Raw genomic sequence first — 21,681 nt, forward strand, 5'->3', positions numbered from 1 at the left:
AGAGAGGAAGAACATTACTGACTCCGGAGAGAGTGGACATTAAAAAAATAAAGAATAAGGGAATGAAAACAAGTTTAAGTGCTCTCTCCGGGGGGGTGGGGGGAGGGGAGGAGAGCTGAGAGGCAGAGAGGGACGGAGCAGCGTGGTGATAACCAGAGGCGTGAAATTACAAAAGTAAAATTTGTGGGACTCGGGAGGGGCTGAGAAGGCCCCAGTTTCATGGCAAAACTCACTCAGAAATTACTGATGTGATGTTTGAGCTTTTATCATTAATAATAATTGAGAGGGGAGAAGGAGACAAAAGGACTCCTGGGCTTGGGGTGGGGGGTGGTTTGAGGCACCAGGAGAAAAGGTGCTTGAGCCATGGGGGAGGGGCGAGAGAAGAGTCATCTCTGTGACAGAAAAAGGATGGGAAGAGAGAAAAACTCCGGAGATACCGCAGAAATGGACAAATGGAGAGGCAGAGGCTCAATAAAGGAAAAGGGAGGAAAGGAAGCAAAGGGGCAACGAAGGAAGAAGGGACCAAACAGGAGTGGCTGGGGCGGGGGCTGAAAGGGAACGACTGACGGGAGATTCGGGTATTCGGAGACAGAGGGGTTGAGACAAAGACAGAAAAGAACAGAGAGAGAGATGGGAGAGGGAGCCAGAGAACCAGCATCAGAAACACGAACACGCTCGTGGACGAGGAACGTAACTCCCAAGATGAGTGAGTGATGGTTCAAGTGACCCAAAAGCAGGGCCCACACGAACCAGGAGGGAGAGACAGAGACAAAAGAGCAGAGGCCCAGACTGAGAGAGAAATACGGGATGAAAGAGAATGAGGCAGGAAGAGTGTCAGAGAGCGAAGGAGAGAGAGAACAAAAACTCAGACAGACTTTGAAAGAGACACAAAAAGAGTTGGGGAGACGGAGACTTCAAAAGAGAGAAATGACGATCGATCTGGGATGAGAAAGAGGTGAGATGGAGAAAGGGAGAACGAAAAACTGAGCCAGAGGCAGAGAGACAGAGAGGCTGTGGGGGAGACGACAGAGAGGGCAGGAAGGGAGGAAGGGACGGGAGACAAAGAGGAATGGCCGTTTATCTCTCCTCCCAAATTAATTGAGGCGACATCAGCCTGAGCCACTAAAACGGAGCGATTATGAATGGGTTAGTCACAGGTGGAGTTAAAGGCCTTCAGAGGGATATTAGCCAAAATTGAGTGGCTTTTAATTTCTTTCTAACGAGAGACTGTGGCTGGGGAACCAGGCACCGCCTCCACTCAGCTCCACTGCTAAACACGGCGTGGGGGTGGCCCAGGCCACTCACCACCTGACCTGTGCGGCACAGGCAGCCAAGTGGAAATGGCCATGCCTGAAACACACCCGAACATGCTTGCAACATGCCTGCCACATACCTGTGACAGGGGACACCATGGTGGGTAGCTCAGTGGAGAGCCGGTAGAGAGGGGAGGAGGGGTCCCAGTCCTTGAAAGTGGCCAGACCAGGGGACATAGGGCAGGGCTGGGGAGCCTGGGATGCAGGGAAGGGCAGGAGGGGCAAATAGATCTGCACTGAAAAGTCCTGCCGCAGCCACAGGGTTCTGCGACAATCCCTGACCCCACTTGGAGGGAGGCACAGGGTCCAGGACTGCTTTTCTCCATGTGGAGAAACCAAGCCACTGAGATGAAAAGAACTATTGCAGGAGCTCTTATCATGGCTCAGCAGAAACGAATCTGACTAGTATCCATGAGGACGCAGGTTCGATCCCTGACCTTGCTCAGTGGGTTAAGAATCTGGCATTGCCGTGAGCTGTGGTGTAGGTCACAGACATGGCTCAGATACTGCGTGGCCATGGCTGTGGTGTAGGCCGGCAGCTGAAGCCCCAGTTGGACCCCTAGTCTGGAAACCTCCAAATACCACGGGTGCAGCCCTAAAAAGACACTACATAAATAAATAAATAAAAAACAAACAAACAAACAAACAAACTATTGCCAATTTACACCTGAACCCTAGAAGCAGAATGATGAAGCGGAGAGGGTACTGCAACCTGAGTCCAGAGACCTAGATCTGAGTCTCTGTTCCCTTCCTAACTCACAGCAGGAGCCTGAGCATCACCCCTCTCTCTGGGCCGCGGTTTCCTCATCAATAAAATGAGAGCATTAAAGTCTTCTATCCCTTCCAGCTCTAATATGCTATGATGCTACGCAGGCAGGCTTCCTGTTGGAGGTTTTAACCAGGGGTCTCTGCTGCTGTGCTTGGGATGCATGGGACAGGGTGTGTGACCCAGCAAGCATTCGTGACCATAAGGCACATGAACTGAATTCCGGAGGGTTCAAGTCAGCAAGTGCAGGAGTTTCAAGTGGTAGATGAACAGGCTGCTGACCGTCTGCATGGTGAGGGCTACGGGAGGCCAGGGAAGAGGGAAGATCCCTGCGGCCGGGGGCGGCCCAGCAGCCGTGTGGCCTGAGGTGGGTCGTGAATGGTGGATAGAGCTGAAGGGTAGAGGATGCTCCTAGTGGGGACATGAGGAACAAAGATGTGGAGGTGCGACCCTGGCAGGAGTCATAGATCTGGTGGGCAAGGGGAGGGAGGACAGCAGGGAAATGGTGGGCCGTGGGCACTGAGGGCTATGGGGCTGAGTGAGGAGTGGGAACTCAAGCCCTCAGGCCCAGGGCGGAGGGCACACAGCGGGTTTCTGAGTGAGGGCATGAGAATGTTTTGGGATTTAGGGTATTTGGGGAAAGTCACTATGGGAAAGGAGTGGGAGAAAAACAGGGACACAAGTGAGCAGGGCGGGGGCTGATGTAACAGGCCCAATGCCCCCAGCAAAGAGGAAAGAAGCAGACAGGGAGGAAAGAAATGGCAACACTTGGTAAGTGATGCCGTGGGGGGGGGGGGCTGAGGGTAGGATAGGACTAAATGATGGCCTTGAGGTTAAAGGCCAGCTCTTTGGCGAACACTGGCGCCAATAACAAGGCAGGCAATGTTGGGTGGGAGCTGAGACTGATGCAAAGACGTTAGCTTTCAGCCAACCGGGCAGAATGCTGCCGAAGCGAGGCAGTGCGGGTCAGTGGCAAGTGCATCTGTGATGCCGGCGTTTTGCTGGGTCTCAGCCGCTAATTGACCATGAGACCTTGGACAAGACACCCCCCCGTGTTGAGGCCTCAATGTGTCCATCTCTAATATTCGGGAGTTGGTATGAACCCTTTTTAAGGTTTCCCGCTGCATCAAAGGTTCTGAGACTCAGAGGCAAAGCCAGGGCAGAGACCCACATGAGAAGAGAGACAGGAACAGGAAGAGAGACTGGCCCGTGATCCTCACTGCCCTCAGGTCCCCAGAGCCAACAGCTGCGCCCCCTCCCCCTCGCAACTCCATTAACATGCAATTAGAGGGCCTGATGGGCTCAAGCCAGGGAGCCCTCTCCCCACCCCAGACACACGCAGCCCCCATCCGAGGGCTCCTCTGATGGGCCCCCAGGGAGAAGGCTTCACTCAAATTTATAACCAACTCCAGTGGCTGCCCTGCCAGCCTCTCCTGCCTCCTCTCTCTTCTTCCTCCCGGGGTGGAGCCCAGAGGGTCGGGGAGGGTGGTGGACGGGGGGCACGGAGCCTGAGCCCCCAGATGAAAGGGAGCAGGCCCTGGCGCAGAGGAAGTGGGAGGGGAGAAGTGAGGAAGAGCCGTGAGAGTGTGGGAGAGAGAAAAATGACAGGCCCTGAATATTGGGCGCCCTCACTTTAAATCAAGATAAAAGACTGAAGTGGAAAATGAGAGTCCAGAGAAACCCCGGACGGCTCGGGGCGCTAATGGAAACACATGGCTGCCGGCTGCGGGCTTGTCAGCTTCCCCCGGCGCTGCCATTCCCGTCTGATAATCCGGCCTGCCATAAAATTAGACTAGCAAATACCTCCTGACAAAGATGCATGTTTCTCTCTATTGTGCCATCATAAAAAAAACTCCGCTGGTGACTCGGGGAGCCGCAAACTTCAATTTAAATTTACAGTGCTGCGGAAGGAAAGTGATATGCACTCAAAAATTTTAATAACCTATTAAGTTACGACTTCAATTTCATTTTATGAATATTTTCCTTGGGGAGCACGGCTATCACAGAGAAAGATAGAAATTTAAAAAAGATAAATAGTGCCATTAATCTCCAACATTTCTCTTCCATTATCCTTGAAAATTAGGAGTTATTTTTGTTCAGATCTTCATGTAATTAGCTCCCTCCACTTGATTCACTAGCCAGAAAATGACCATGTTCAGAAAATTAAAAATTTGTCATTAAGTGGAATTTAACATAATATCATTTATCTTTATCTATTCCCCAGCTGACAGCAGGAAGCCTTGGCTGCCGTACCGGCTGGTGTGTCAGAGTGGGGAGGGACGGCTCAGAAAGAGACACTGGGAGAGACAGAGACAGAGACAGAGACGGAGGGAGGGAGAGAAGGCCGTCCAGGAGGTGGCAGAGCGGGAGTGAGGAGGGAAAGGAAGACTGAGATGTCAGCCATGGGGGGACACAGGGGCGGTCCAGGGTGGGTTAGGAGGAGGTGGAGGCTGTTGTGTCAGCAGGGCCTTGGGCGTGGGCCTGAGAGCAGGGCAGATGGAGGAGCCGGGGAGGGGGGTGGTCCCAGAGGAAAGCCCAATGGGGACATCGGTAGCAGATGCCAAAGGAGGAAGGTGGCTGCTCAGTGGGGATGGGGCAAAGAAATGACTTGAGAGGACAGAAAGCCAGCAGCATTAAAGGAACTTCCAGAGAAGAGGGGCTGGAGCGGGTGGGAAAGGCCTGGGCTCATTGCCCTCTGCATCCCAGGGGGGAGAACTAGACACCACAGCCTAACCACTGTCTGGCTTCAAGAGGAGACAGAGAGGAAGTGAGAAAGTGATGAGAGCCAAGAGGCGGGAGATGGAGTGAGGCCCAAGTCAGAGAGATGGAGATGGAGGAGATGAACGGGGCAGACAGACTGACAGTAAGGGGCCCCCGGTGAACTTGGCCCTGGAAGGCTGGAGGTTAGAAGCCCCTGAGAGCCCTTGGACTTCTCTTCTCAAGGGCTGCATGGCTCCCTCTCCCCACTCCCTCCTCTAAACATCCCCCCTGCCCCGGCACCCCCCCGCAAGCCCAACATCATCCCATAAACCATTCAGACCTAGTTCTGGGTAGAGAGAACTGTGGCGGAGCCTGAGAGACTGAGAATTGGATAAAGGGATTAAACAGCGGCACATTAGTGAGAGATTTAGAGTGTAATAAACCCATTTCATAATAATATGTGCGTTGGGGCCAGCGATCCATCATCACAGGAGCCTGTCCAAGGCGGGGGGGAACACTGACCTGCGGGGAGGGGACCCAGACGGATGGCTCAGGGTTTGTTTCAGGATCTCAGGATATGAGCAAGGGGTGCAGACTGGCGCTTAGGGCCAGGAGGGAGGCAAGGGGATTTGTAGGGCCTCCAAATAGCCATGGGGATCAACCTGGGTGTGCCTGGGAAGGAGCCCAGCCTGAGAGCCTTCCCTGTCCTCCCAGCCTAGGACCTCGGCAGTAAAAGCAGAAGGATTCTCTGGTAGGTAGGCAGGGGGCAGGTGGGGGGGAACACATCTCCACACTGCAGAGTTCACAGGCAGTACTCAGCCAGTGGAAGACTCCCAGATAAGCCACTCCTTCCCCTCTGGTTTTGTCACTTATTGGCTATCAGATCTTGACAGGTGACTTCACCTCTCTGAGCCTCAGTTTTCCATCTGTCAAAGGTAGATAATTAGGCCCTCATCATAGGAGGGTTATGAGATAATGGGTTTGAAGTTGTTCTATAAAGTAGAAAATCTTGGGGAAACATGATTATTCCTATGATTCCCCTACATTTGGGTCCCCACCCACATGCTGCCTCGGGATGTCATGCTTTTTGTCAAATAAGTTATTGTCAAAATAACTGGAAGAGTTTCATCTCCCAGATGGGATACTGAGCTTATTCAAGTGCCAGGAAGAAATGACGTGCTGATTATATGATTGACTTTCTGTTTTAGTGGCCACACCTGCAGTACATGGAAGTCCCCTGGCCAGGGACTGTATCCGAGCCACGGCGGCGGCGACCTCTGGCAACGCCAGATCCTTTAACCCACTACACGGGCCCGGGGAGCAACCCTTGGCTCCACAACAACCTGAGCCACTGCAGTTGGATTTTGAACCCGTTGTGCCATAGCAAGAACTCCATGATTGACTCTTTAACCTGACCTATAAACAGGGCAGAGGAAAACATTCTCCTACTCTTTATCTCCATTGAGGAAACCAGCCTCAGGGATTAGAAAACAAAGTTTTCCTTGGAAAAGGGATTGAGAAATAGGAATGGACCCATTAGGTCTGGGCTGTCAGCGTCAAAATGTTGCTGGTTGGGGGTGGGGGGTGGTAGTGGGAAGACCTGGAGATGCTCAGATGAACAAGGATGCCTTCCTAAGAGGAGAGAGAAGCCTGGGGTGGGGTGCGGATGGGTTGCGGCAGGTGATGGTCTGGGTATCCCAGGAGAATGTGGTAGCAGAGAGGAGGAGTGGGGAAATCAGATGCCACCTCTCCAAGATCCAGCCACATTGGCCACATTGGCCATTTCCTCTTTCTCAGTTGGCCCCAGATACATCACCCTCTACCCTTATCCCAGAGAGGCTACATGGGCCCAACCGTCAGCGCTGGCTGGGATGCTCCCACAGGAAGGTGGTATCATCTCCAACCAGTTCCCACCAGTCTCCAACCTGATCTCAACTTAGAATCAATTCAACATCAAACTCTCTGGTTAATCCCTAGGGAACCTTCCTCCATGGCACCTCATCTCAATTGGTCAAGTCTTCCTGAATCCTCAGTCCAGCCAAAGTCATCACTGACTGCTCCACACTGAAGTTTTATTGATACCAATACCTCCTTCCACCAAAGAACTGAACAAGGACATTTTTGGTCAGCCTGCCCTCCACCAAAAGTCAACTAAATGTCTGCCAATTCCTCCAGCTTCTGCCAGAGGCCTTTCAGCTGCCACAAAATATAAGGGATGTGAAACTTGCCCTGTGCTTTCTCCCAAAGCTCAAGCTAACACGTCTTTCCTTCTTCCTATAAATATTTATTACATGCTTACTAAAGCCAAATGAAATATCTATACTACAGAGCACTGAGTGTACTGTAATTCCCTGTGAGTAATATTGATACTCTGGTATACAAGCAAGAGACAGATCTCCACACGCTGGCAGGGTCAGGGAAAGAATGGATGGAAGAAGTGCCCCTGAAGCTGGGCAGGTGTTGGGCAGAGCTTCAACAGGTAGAGCCTGGGGACACAGTACAGCCAGAGGGGAGAGGAGCATGCACAGAGACTCAGAGAGGGAGGAAACCAACATTTAAGGAGCATCTAGTCTGTACCAAGCATATGCTGGAAGCTTTCACCTATATTATCTCATTAACCCCTCTCATCATTTTGAGAGGTATCATCACCATGCATAGAGTTGAGAAACTAAAGTGAAGAGAGGTTAAATAACTTGGCCAAGGTCACAGCTACTAAGCAACAGAATCTGGCCTTGAACCTAGAACTGATTGCTTCTGAAGCCCATGATCTTTTCTCTATACTATGGTGCCAGGTGTGTTTGGGAAAAGGGAAGTAGCCTAGTTTGTCTGGAGCATAGAATGTGTGAAGGAGAAATAGCAGCTGCCCCATAATGATCACTGCCTGCAAGCGTGCTACCCCATCTTGCAGATGGCCAGAGGCCATTGCTATAGGAGGCCTGGCTCAAGAAGAATCTCAGGCTTCAGCTCCCTTGCTGCCAATGCCCCTAGAGATTCAGGAGAAGCAGGGACAACAAAGAGAGGAGTCCTCCAAGCACGTGCTCCTTCAATGACCCTCTCCTCCCGCCGGCACTCCCAGGCTTGCCCTCCCCACTTGCTCTTTCTTCTCAGCCTTAAGAGTCTTCCTTCGGAGTTCCCGTGGTGGTGCATGGTTAATGAATCTGACTAGGAACCATGATCCCTGGCCTTGCTCAGTGGGTTAAGGATCCGGCATTGCTGTGAGCTGTGGTGTAGGTTGCAGATGCGGTTCGGATCCTGCGTTGCTGTGGCTCTGGCGTAGGCCGGCAGCTACAGCTCTGATTGGACCCCTAGCCTGGGAACCTCCATATGCCGTGGGAGAGGCCCAAGAAATGGCAAAAAGACAAAAAAAAAAAAAAAGAGTCTTCCTTCCATGCCCCACCATCTGGACCCCTACTCTGCCCGTCCCTCACTGTCAAACATCCTCAGGTCCTGACACTCACTGGCCTCTGCCTTCCACTCTCGGCTCCCACTCACCAGTCACTAGTGACCTCCTGATAAAAAGTTCCAATGGCTTCCTATACATTTGCAATCCCACTCCATTATTTACTAGCGTGATAAATTACTTATTCAGTCTAAGCTTCAGTTTCATCATCTGTCAAACAGTACATATAACAGTATGTACCTCACAGCACTGAGATAACTCAATAAGATAAAACACGGAAAGAGTAGTTGTACACGGTACACAGTAAGCATTTAATAAATATTGGCTGTGATTACTTTTCTTTGCCTTTATTCTTCTTGATCACAAATCCTCAAAAATCCAATAAATAATGCATTACAAGACATTAAAGGAAACACCATTGCTCACAAGACATGTCAAAACTCCTTCACCAGGTTCTTGAGACCCCCCACCACCACTCATTGCTCAGAACCCAGATGCTCCATCTACTTCTCCCTTATGTGGAAGGATGTGGTCTGTTAGAGGGATTTCCAATCTGGAATCCATGGCACCCTAAAATTCCTTTGATGTATTTAGAGGGTCCACGGAGTTTTGATTTGTATAAAGATATAGTCTTTAAAAGCTCAGTAAAAGATCTCATGCATTGGCACGACATTGTAAATCAACTATACTTAAATAAACAAACAAACAAACAAAGAAATAAATAATTAAAACTGTGCTGAAAACCCTGCTTCTCAGGAGTAGCTTCTCGGGGCGATCTGGGAAGCTGGCTTCTGGGCTAGTCTGCAGTTAGGCACAAATAAAACTCTGTCAAACAGTACATATAACAGTATAACAGTACATATAACAGTATTCTATTCCTATTAAAAAAAAAAAATTGGAGTTCCCATCGTGGCTCAGTGGAAACGAATCTGACTAGCATATACAAGGACACAGGTTCGATCCCTGGCCTTGTTCAGTGGGTTAAGGATCCCATGTTTCCGAGAGCTGTGATACAGGTTGCAGACACAGCTTGGATCTGGCATTGCTGTGGCTGTGGTGTAAGCAACCTCCATATGCCACAGGCACAGCTCTAAAAAGACAAAAGACAAAAGAAAAAAAAATCATATGCTCACAGAAATGTATCAGCTGAATTTTAACACATTAGATAAACGTGTGTGCTAATTAACATATGTTTTCCCCAATGATTAAAAAGCTACAATGCCTTCATAATATGCACTGATAAAATACTGTCTTTCTCAGTTTTATCCATTGGGTTTGTTTGAAAAGGAGGAGGAAAGGTACTTTACTAAAAATAAATATTTGACATTATTAGTAAAATGGAAAGCGTCACAAAGACCCAGGTCCCAGGCCCAAGTATGATATTTCCTTCCCTGAGTTTCTTAAGTACTTTGGGCCTCTGTGTCCTCACATCTATGTGTTTACACATGGACCACACAGGGTTGACAATAGGCTTAAATTAAAAAAAAAAAAGAGAGAGAGAGAGAATGCCTGGCACTGTACTTGACAGAACTTCGGTAACATCAGAAGCAAATGCTAACATACACCAGGCTCTGAGCTAAGAGCTGGTGCTTAACTACTGTATTTCATCCTTGCACCAACCCTGTAAATAAGTTTTAATTTCATTTACAGATTAGGGCCCTGAGTCTTGGGTCAGTTAATTTGCCAAGGTCACAAAACCATAAACTGTGGAGTTGGGTTTTGAATCTAGGCAGCTGAACACTGGATCCTGTCCTTTTCCCAATCATATTGAGCGCTTACTAGATACCAGCCACTGTTTTAAGTCCTTTTACCTGTTTGTTTTGTTTTGTTTTGTCTTTTCAAGGCCGCACTCATAGCCTATGGAGGTTCCCAGGCTAGAGGTCGAATCGGAGCTATAGCTGCTGGCCTACACCACAGCCACAGCAACACCAGATCCGAGCCGTGTCTGTGACCTATACCACAGCTCACAGCAAGACCAGATCCTTAACCCACTGAGCAAGGCCACGGATCGAACCCACAACCTCATGGATACTAGTCGGGTTTGTTAACTGCTGCGCTATGATGGGAACTCCCATTTTAACTGTTTTAATTCATAGAATCCTCACAACTATGACAGCAAATTGTACATCTCACAAGACTTGGGCAACATGACTTTCATAAGAGGTGGAGTCTATTTCCCCTTGCTTTGACTCTGGGCTGGCCATGTAATATTTTTGACCAACAGACTTTGACAGAAGTGGTACCTTGTGATTTCTGGGCCTTAAGTCTTGCAGCTTCTATAATCACCTCTTTAGAAGTCAGCTACCACTTAAACAAGTCTGAACTATCTGTTGGAGAGGCCAGTGGAGCCAGGGAGGCCCTGCAGGTTGAGAGGTCACCTGGAGGAGAATTCGGGCTCTCCAGCCAAGCATAGCATCAACCATCGGATGTGTCGGGGAGGCCAACCTGGATGTTGTGATCCCAGCTGAGTTTCCAGATGGAAGCAGCTGCAAGAATGAATGCAACCAGCACCACAGAGAGCAGAAGAACCTCCCATCATGGAAAAAATTTTTAAATCATTGTTTAGAACAGTAAGGTCATATAGCCATAGACAGCTAAAATAAATAAGGTGTGTACCACTATTTCCTTATTCACAAATAAGAAACATGAGGCGGAGAGGGGTTAAATAAATCACCTGGGATTAAGCCACTAAGGAGTGACAAAGCCAAGGCTTGAGCTGAGCCATTTTGGCTCCAGAGGCCACATAATGACCACTAGGGTGTGATAAGCTAGAAAAGGGCCCCTTAAAGGGGTCCTCATCCTAATCCCCAAAACCTGTGAACCTGTTACCTTACATGGTAAAAGGGTCTTTGCAGATGTGATTACATTAATGGTCTTGCAGTCAGGAGATTATCCTGGATTATCTGCATGGGCCCAATGTAATCACAAGTGCTCTCATAAGAGGGAGGCCACAGGGTCAAAGTCAGAGAAAGAGGTGTTGGGAGGCAGGCCGATGAACAAGGAATGAGGACACGTTTAGAGGCTGGAAAAAGTGAGCAAAGAGATTCTCTCCTAGAGCCTCCAGGAGGAACCAGCTCTGTCCACAGCTTGACTTTAGCCCAATGGGACCAATTTTGGACTTCTGATCGCCAGAGCTAGAAAACAATAAAACGTGGTGTTTTAAGCCACTAAGCAGCAATAGGAAACTAGTACAGGAACTACTCTTATTTTAAGGGAGCTAGATCCTCCCACAAGGCCTAGCCAACCCCATCTCTTTGTGGTCTCCTGTCATGTTTCATGCCTCTGTGCTTCTCTGGTTCTTGAAAAACCTCTCTTCTCCCCACCTATTTAATTCGCTTCTCCCCACCTCTTCCAGGGGGTCTTCTCTGATCATCCCGGACCACACTGCTCTGTCCTGTCTCCACAGTGCTTGATGTTTTGCACCTTCTTACTCAGCACTAACTAATATCAGTGCTAATGTGCTGGCGGGCAGCCCAGTGACATTTTTATGAGGGTGAGTCATCGAATCCGAGGACATAAGGCTGGAAAGGCCCTTAGAGAGTCTATCCCTTCATTTTATGGAGGATGAAACTGAGTCTCTGGGAAAAGGAGAAAGTCACTTATCCAAAGTCACATAGCCACAACTTAAAGACAACTTTTGAATTCACATTCAAATTCATCAGCTCATTCATTAAGCACTTACTGAGCCCTCATTAGGGGCCCAGCCCTGAGGTAGGTGCTGGGGATCACTGACAATCATAATCAGGTAAAGTCTCTGCTCTCAGGGGGGCCTCCGATTTGTGAGAGAGACAAACATTTATGCAATAATCACACAGGTGATTGTTTATGCAATAATCCCTCACCATGATAAGTTTTAGGAAAGAAAGTTCTGTAAAGTGAGCTGTGGAAGTGCAAACACAGGAAACTATTTTAAGCTGGAAAACCAGGGAATGCTTCTCTGAAGAGGCAATCATTGAGCAGAGACAGGAATAAGGGAAAGTAGAATTAACTAGGACTTTCCAGGGGTAGAGGGAAGGCGAAAGCTCTTTTAGGCTGAAGAAATGATGTGTGCAAAGTCCCTGGGGCAGGAGGGAGCCGATTAAGGGAAAAGAGAAAGCCAGGGTGTCTGGAGAGACAGACTCACAGGAGGGAGAGCTGAGGCTATGGAAATCCAGAGTCAGACCCCAAGGGCCCAGGAGACTGTGGCAAGGTTTTGATCTTTTTCTTTTTTCTTTTTTTTTTTTTTTTTGTCTTTTGGTCTTTTCTAGGGCCGCTCCCGTGGCATATGGAGGTTCCCAGGCTAGGCGTCTAATCGGAGCTGTAGCCACCAGCCTATACCAGAGCCACAGCAACACGGGGGTGAGCCGCGTCTGTGACCTACACCACAGCTCACGGCATTGCTGGATCCTTAACCCACTGAGCAAGGTCAGGGATCAAACCCAAACCTCATGGTTCCTAGTCGGATTTGTTAACCACTGAGCCACGACGGGAACTCCAAGGCTTTGATCTCAATCCCAATGGCAAAAGGAAGCCACAGGAATGTTTGAAGCAGGGCAATGACATGATCATATTTGAATTTTATGGTGTTTTCCCCTGCTGGGGCCTTCTCTTATCTCTATAGACATGTTAGAGATCATTATTACAGGGAGTTTTATGCCACTCTCTATTCCACTCCATGCCTAGCCTTGTACGAAGCAGGTGCCCCATAAATATGTGTTGATTAACCTCTCAGCAGCATATGACGCTCTGGATCATTCCCTCCGTCTTGAAGCGTTCGTTTCCAGGCTTCTGTGCTGCCTCGCGCTCTGGCTTCTCTCAGTCTCGACCCCTCACCACCCCCGCCCCATTTGAAGCACATCGGATTGTTTCATCCTTGTCCTCTTTCTCCTTTGTCCACACGCTCCCCCTTGGTCATCCTGTGGCCACCGAGAGTATTGATCTCTTCCTTCCGAGCAGCCTGAAGTTCTATGAGGGCTGGGACTTTGTCTTGTCACTGTTGCATCCCCAGGGCTTGGCACAGTGCCTGGCACCCAGCAGGCACCCAGTAAATTCTCTGATGGGGGTTTATACTGTATGATTCCATGAATACGAAGCTCAAGAGCAGGCAGAATGAATCCATGGTGATCAGTGTCAGAAGAGTGGTTGCCTGCGGGAAGATGGGACTGGGAGGGAGCCCAAGGGAACTCAGAGGGGCCAGAAATCTTGATCCGAGTGGTGGGAGCACACGTGTCTGCATATGTAAAAGTTCACTGAACTGTAAGCTTAGGATTAATGTTTTTTTTATTACATGTGTGGTATAGCTCAATAAGAAAAAGTTTAAAATTTGCGATACTACCACTCCCCTGAGAGGGAATTCCTAATTTCTTTTTTTTTTTTTCTTTTTTGGGCCACACCCACGGCATATGGATGTTCCCAGGCTAGGGGGCCAGTCAGAGCTGTAGCTGCCAGCCTACACCACAGCCACAGCAATGAGGGATCCGAGCCGCATCTGCAACCTATACCACAGCTCACGGCAATGCTGGATTCTTAACCCACTGAGCAAGGCCAGGAATCGAACCCGCATCCTCATGGATACTAGTTGGGTTCGTTAACCACTGATTCATGACAGGCACTCTGGAATTCCTAATTTCTAACTGCTTTGTGTCCACCTGGATGTCCCACTCAGGATCATTCCCGGCCTCCCAAATCAGATCCTTCTGATTCCCATTCCCAGTGTTGTCACCACTATTCTCCCAGTTATTCAGTTTCCAAATCTCAGGGCTGTCATGTCCCCACACCACCACTTCTCCCCTCCCTCACCCAGCTTTCCAAGACGAATGAACACAACTGGTCTCGTGTTTCTACAGATTTTTTTTGGTGGTGGGAGAATCAAATTCGAGCCATAGCTGCAACATTGGCTCCATAACCCACTGCCTGGGGTCTGAGATCAAACCCCGCTTTCCAAAGCCACCCAAACTGCTGCAGTCGGATCCGTAACCCATTGTGCCACAGCGGGAACTCCCAGTTATACAGAGTTTTAACATGGTCCCATGACTTTTGCACACTGGTGTTACTCCTCTGTTTATGTTTTTTTTTTTGTTTTTTTTTTTTTTTTGTCTTTTTGCCATTTTCTTGGGCCACTCTTGAGGCATATGGAGGTTCCCAGGCTAGGGGTCTAATCGGAGCTGTAGCCACCAGCCTACGCCAGAGCCACAGCAACGCTGGATCCAAGCCGCGTCGGCAACCTACACCACAGCTCACGGCAACGCCGGATCGTCAACCCACTGAGCAAGGGCAGGGATCGAACCCGCAACCTCATGGTTCAAGTCGGGTTCATTAACCACTGTGCCACGACGGGAACTCCCTCTGTTTATGTTTTATGGCAAAAGGGAACTTGGGGGGCGGTGTTCATCTAATCACAGAGTTCTTTAAACTCAGAGCTTTCTCTGGCTGCTGGCAGAAGAGGAAGTCGGAGATTTTCAAAGCACAAGAACAATGCATCATTGCTGGCTCTGAAGAGAGAAGGGCTACATGCAAGGACAGGTGAGTGTTTTAGGAACTAAGAGTGAGTCCCAGGTGACAGCCAGTTAAGAAAACAGGAACTTAAGTCCTACAACCACAGGAATGGAATTCTGTCAACAAGAATGATCATGGAAGCAAATTCTTCCCCAGAGCCTCCAGATAAGAACCCAGACTACCTGGGAAACTTTGCTTTCAGCCTTGTGAAATTCTAAAAAAGAAACCAGGGAGTTCCCACTCTGGTGCAGGAGGTTAAGAATCCAACTGTAGTGGCTCGAGTCACTGCAGAAATGTGGGTTTGATCTCCAGCCCCTTGAAGTGGATTAAAAGATCTTGCCTCAGCTATGGTTTGGATTCCATTCCCAGCCTGGGAATTTCCATATGCTATGGGTGCGGCCATAAAAAGAAAAATTACAAATAAATAAATAAATACGAATCCAGCCTACTCAAGACTTCTGATCTATGGAACTATGACATTTTCAAATGGATTCTTTTAGGGGGGGCTTTTTAGGGTGGCACCGCAGCAGAGAAGTTCTTAGGCTAGGGGTTGAGTCGGAGCTGCAGCTGCTGGCCTACCACAGCCACAGCAACCCCAGATCCAAGACACAGTCTGTGACCTACATCACAGCTCATGGCAATGCTGGATCCTTAACCCAGTGAGCAAGGCCGGGGATGGAACCCGCATCTTTACGGATACTGGTCGAGTTCGCAACTCACTGAACCACAATGGGAAGCCCCTAAATGGATGTCATTTTAAGCCACTAAGTTTGTGGTAAATTGTTACAGCAGCAATAAAGAACTAATACTTGGAGTTCCCGTAGTGGCTCAGCAGAAACAAACCCAACTAATAGCCATGAGGATGTGGGTTCAACCCCTGGCCTCGCTCAGTGGGTTAAGGATCCGGCGTTGCCATGAGCTGTGGTGTAGGTTACAGATACAGCTCTGATTCGACCCCTAGCCTAGGAACCTCCATATGCCTCGGGTGCGGCCCTAAAAGATTAAATACATACATACATACATACATACAACACAAGGCTACAGACAGACCTGAAAAGAAAAGAAAAGAAGAAAAGAAAAGAAAGAAGAGAAAAGAAAAGAAAAAAAGAACCAATACTTATCTTAAATCCTATCTATTCACTTCTGCCCAACCAGTGGGACCCTCTCTCCAACCCATCCAACCAACTCACGGCCACCAAATTAATTTTCCAAAGTCACAACCCTGATCACAACCTTCTTTGACTCGAAAAGCTTCCACAACGGTTAACACTCTGAAACCAGGATGCAGGGTATAAAGCTCAGCTCCTTTTCTTAAGTGGCAGGTAACCCAGATCCAGTTGCTTAGCCTCATCTATAACTCTGGAGTAAGAGTACCATCCTCACAGGGTAGGTAAAAGGATCGAAGTAGATATGCCAAAAATAGTTATGCATGGCTCTGCAAATGTAGGCACTTCACTCTATGAATGGTGGTTTCTGGTACATCACTGTCAAAGATGCTAGGTGGCCAACTGATTAAACTTTTCATCCTGGCCTTACATTCACACCCCACAGGCCACACACACACATACACACACACCCCTTCAGATTTTCTCCCTCTCCTCTTCTATTAGCCCCATCCTTCCCTCCCATCTTCATCCCCACTCCCCTCTATCGCCTTATCACCATCTATTCCCAGCTGTCTCATACTCATACCTCCATTCTCTATAGTCAGCAGGGACTGCAGAAAACACAAGCCTGATCATGTCACTTGTGGGTTTAAAGCCTTCCAGGGATCCCCACTGCTCTCGATATAAAGTTCGCAAATTTTCCCACGAGTAAGGCCCTGGACAGCCTGGCCTGCCAACATCTCAGCCCCCTTCCCTTGCTTTCTGCCCTCATCCTTCATACTCACCAGGCTCCTGCTGACACTGGGCCATCCACTGTTCTGTTCCCTCTTCTTGAACACTCTCTTTTCCCCCTCTTTGCTGAGTTAACGCCTATCTGTCCTTCCAATCTGATCCATAATTCAATGAGGACTTCCTCTGGAACGCTTCCCCTGACCTCCCTGATGAGGTCAAACCTCTCTATTGGAGGCTCTCAGAAGGCTCAAACTGCTCCTTTGCAGACATTCTCATTAAAAAAGATCTCTTTGGAGTTCCTGCTGTGGTGCAGTGGGTTAAGGATCCAGCATCGTCATTGCAGTGGCTCAGGTCGCTGCTGTGGCCCGGGTTCGATCCCTGGCCTGGGAATTTCCCTATGCCACAGAAACAGCCAAACAAACAATGAAACAAAATAACAACAACAACAACACCCTCTTTGTTGTACTTACTCACATGCTGCAGGCCTGGGGTCCTTTCTGTTTCTGATCACCATCCTGTCCACAAGGCACAGCAGTGCCTGGCCCAGAATTGAACCTCAGTAAATGCATGTTAAAGGAATGAATGAAAGAAACAAGTACAATCTGCTCCACGACTGCTTTTCCCACAGATGCTCATTCATGTCCCTCCACTTGATATGCTTTCTTGCCAGCTCTGTTTTCTGTAAATCCATCCCACCCCTGGCAGGTTCTGCCAAGTAAGCTGCCCAATATTTGAGTCTGCAGTGGCTTCTACCTTCATCTCTCCCATGCTCCACCACAAGCATCTATCCTTTGTATTAATTCTGATTGTGAAAACTAATGTGTGTACATTGTAGACATTTTAGGGAACCTAGATAATGCAGAAAATATAAAATAAAAATAAAAACATTTCACACACCACTCCCCAAAGATAGTGGCTGCTTTTATTGCAGAGTATGGCCACTCTTTTCCCCATACACAACCGTGGACAAAATTGTAACCTTCACACAAGTCAATGAATTTCTCTCTCTTTTTTTCTTTTTGCCATTTCTTGGGCTGCTCCCGCGACATATGGAGGTTCCCAGGCTAGGGGTCAAATCGGAGCTGTAGCCGCCAGCCTACACCAGAGCCACAGCAATGCGGGATCCGAGTCGCATCTGCAACCTACACCACAGCTCATGGCAACGCCGGATCCTTAACCCACTGAGCAAGGCCAGGATCGAACCTGCAACCTCATGTTTCCTAGTCGGATTCGTTAACCACTGCGCCACGATGGGAACTCCCATATTCTTATTTTTTTAAAAAGTTCAGATAAGTTCAACAACTTGCTCATGAGCCCACAGGAAACAGAAGCAAGATGGGGAGACAAGCTTCCAGCCTCACTGACTGGGAGCCCCTCGGTCTTACCATCCCTCCTGGCCCTTCTCCCTCTCCATTTCCGCTCACTCCTCTAAGGAAAGAGGTTTCTCCCTTCCAACCCAAAGCCAAAACTCCCTCTGACACAGTCCCTTTAATCCAGCAATTCCACCTCAAGGACAGTCACTTTGTGCAGTAGTGGAAGACCGGAAACAACCTAAATGTGCATCAGTACTGGTTTAACAAGGAAGAGTACCTCTTCCAAGGGGATGTTATACTGTTGAGCTAAAGAACAAGGGAGATCTTCATGCATCACTCTGAAATCATCTCTAAAATAATTTGTTAAAAAAAACAACAACAAGGAGTTCTCATAGTGGCTCAGCAGAAACAAATCTGACTAGCATCCGTGAGGACGCAGGTTTGATCCCTGGCCTCACTCAGTGGGTTAAGGATCCAGCATTGCTGTGAGCTGTGGTGTAGGTCACAGACGTGGTTGGATTGCTGTGGCTGTGGCATAGGCCAGCAGCTGCAGCCTGATTTTTTTTTTTTTTTTTTTTTTGCTTCCCAGGCTAGGGGTCTAATCAAAGCTACAGCTGCCAGCCTATACCACAGGCACAGCAATGCAGGATCCGAGATGTGTCTGCAAACTACACCACAGCTCACAGCAATGCTGGATCCTTAACCCACTGAGCAAGGCCAGGGATTGAACCTGTATCCTCATGGCTACAACTCAGGTTTGTTTCCACTGCGCCACGACAGGAACTCCCTGCAGCTCTGATTTGACCCTTAGTCTGGGAAGTTCCATATGCCGTGGGTGTGGCCCTAAAAAGACAAAAAAAAAAAAAAAAAAAAAAAAAGATATGAAACAACATGTATAGTTTGCTATCATTTGTAAATGTAGAGAATATTTCTACAGTGTATGGGTACAATAATTCCACACACAAAACAACATTAGTAGCTGCTTCTGGGAAGGAGAATATAAGACTTGAAAGTAAAGCGTAAGAAGGGATGTAATTTTCCCTGTATACCATGTATAATTTTTATATTTTTGCCATTCACATGCAGAAAAGTAAAAACAAAGAAAAATTATTTTTTTCAGAACTTCTCTGATGGCCTAGCAGGTTGAGGTTCCTGCATTCTCACCACTGTGGCTCTGGTTGCTGCTGTGTGGTGTAGGTTCAATCCCTGGCCCGGAATTCCCACATACTGCCTGTGCGGCAAAAAAGGAAAAAAAAAATATTAAGAGGGAACTTGAAATAAATGTTGCAACCCTCATTTTAAAAAAATAAATTAAAAACAAATAAATAAAATAATAAAATTGAAAAAATTTTTCTCAAGCTTTCTCTGATTATTCCCCTGAGCCCATCTCTGCTCTATTATGTGAAAGTGTGTGCACCTACTGGGCTCACAGGTGTGCCCTGCTCCCCTCTTCTGATGGAGACCTCCCAAGGGGGACCCACACACTGGACCATTGTCAGAGACGGAAGACCTCGTCTCTTCTACCAGAAGAGCAGGAATCTACAGTCACCTGAAGGCCAAGGACTTTCGTTCCAGTCCTGGCTCTGCCATTCACTAGCTGTGTAATCCTGGACAAGTCACTGGACCTCTCAGAGGCTAAGTTCTGCCTCCTCCATCAGGCGGGTGAAGAGTTTGCCATAAGCCCACTAACTTCCAGATCATCTAACAGTCTGCCCCCTCTGCCTATAAAATGCTGCCCTTCTCCCTTCCCTATCAAGGTAACTCCTACCCACCCTTCAAGACTCAGGCTTTGGAGTTCCCGTAGTGGCTCAGCAGTAACAAACAAAAACTAGTATCCATGAGGATGCAGGTCTGATCCCTGGCCTCACTCAGTGAGTTAAGGATCAGGTGCTTCTGTGAACTGTGGTGTAGGTTGCAGATGCGGCTGGGATCTGGCGTTGCTGTGGCTGTGGTGTAGGCTGGTAGCTGTAGCTCCGATTCGACCCCTAGCCTGGGAACCTCCATATGCCACAGGTGCGGCCCTGTAAAGCAAAAGGAAAAAAAAAAAAAAAGACTCAAGCTTCACATCACTCCTGAAGGAAAACCTCCTAATCTCCTAGTCAAGGAGATTAAACACTGTCACAAGCCCCATGACACTTGGTTGGCATGACTTGCTCAGTGTTTTCTTTCCCAGTTAGATTACAAGTTCCATGAAGACAGGAACCATACTATGTTTATCACACCCAGCACAGTGCCATGGTTCGGGCTCAGTAAATATTTGCTCTGAGAATAAATGGACCACACTGCCCTTGTCCTGAGTCTTTAGCAGTCTTCCTGGCCACTCCAGGAAGATGGGAGTCACTGGGGATCAGGCACCTCTGTTATTGTTCTCAGACTACCTGGGGCATCAGAGCCTGAGCTCTTCCCCACCAGCACCTCCACGGCCTCCAAAGCAAGCTCCTGTAGGTTCCGGCCAATATAGGCTTCTCATCCAGGGCAGGGCCCCACCCAGGACAAGGCCAGGTCCCAGACCCCCGCCCACCCCCAGCCCAGCCTGAGAACGCTATGGCCCAGCCCAGCCTGGCGGCCCGGTCCATCAATCCTGCTCCCAGGGGTACAAACCAATTTCTCTTGCTTTCCCGAGCCCGTCTCCCCGGCGGAGCCTGGAGGAGCCTTCAATCGCATTAATCCCAGCCTGGCGGCGGTGACGAAGACGGATTTCTCCACCAAACGATCCATTTGTATCTCTCGTGCACTCACTTGGTTTTTTTTCTGTGTGGATGTTCAAAATATCATGAAAAAGGCGTTAGCTGGGTAGCTGTGGCGCGGCGAAATAATAGAGTGATCCGGCAATGCGCTCCTGACCTTGCAGGACAGCTAATCCATCCGCACATCTATCTTAATTATTCCTGGTTACAAAAGAGAAACTCCACCATCCATTCATTCCAGGCTGGCAATTCCATTTTCCACCCCCCACTCACGCCCTAGCCTTTCTCCACCATTCCACCAACCAGATAGGCCCATTCACCAGGGCTACAACAGGCTCTCCCATGGCAGCGCAGTCTAGCCAGGTCTGAGCCAGCCCCTAGCCTGCTGCTGCTTGAGATCAGAAGAGAGGCTCTCTGGCTCCCTTTCCCATAACTCATGACCAACATCCACTGGAGGAAGCCTATCTACCAACAGGATTAAGGTGCAGAGGGGACACACACACCACACACACACACACACACAGCATCAACCTCACAAAGGCAGCCATAGACTCAATCTCAACAAGACTGTCATTCAGGCCGCCTCTCATACAGACACTAGCAGACAGGCTTCCCTCCCCACCCCAAATCAGGCCATTTTAACTCTCTTGCTGCCCTGGCACAGATGCTGGGACAGATGCTAGGATGGGCATTTGGACTAAGGGCAAGCTCCACGAGGGATGTCTTGTCTGTCTCCCACCCCCCAAGCCAAAGACACCACCCACTGGAGGAGCAAGGTGGGGTCCGAGAGAGGAAGGAAGGGAAAGAGGAGGAGGAGTGAGGAGAAGGAGTTTGAGCAGATCTGCACGTGAGACAGAAGGGAAGAAGGACAGGGCGTTCGGAGGGGTGTTGTGAGAAGGTCACTCAGATGGTATGTGAACGTGTCTGTTTGTGTAGTGCAATTTGAGCTAATTGTACCAGACTCACTTTGGGGATGCCTGCACCGGTCTCTAAAGCCCTTTCTAATTCTACCCCTTAATGCACGATTTTCAGATCCCTCATTCTAATGATTTTAATGCAATCAGCAAAACTAGGCATGTAATTGTCTTGGCTCTGTGCTTGGCTGTGGCGGCTCCTGGGAACCCTGGCTCCCAGTTTCCATGCCCTCCTCCGCCAATCCTTCCCTCCCTCCTCTTTTACCCTTCACTTCG

This window comes from Sus scrofa, chromosome 14 (assembly GCF_000003025.6).
Source record: "Sus scrofa isolate TJ Tabasco breed Duroc chromosome 14, Sscrofa11.1, whole genome shotgun sequence".
Classification (NCBI taxonomy): Eukaryota; Metazoa; Chordata; class Mammalia; order Artiodactyla; family Suidae; genus Sus; species Sus scrofa.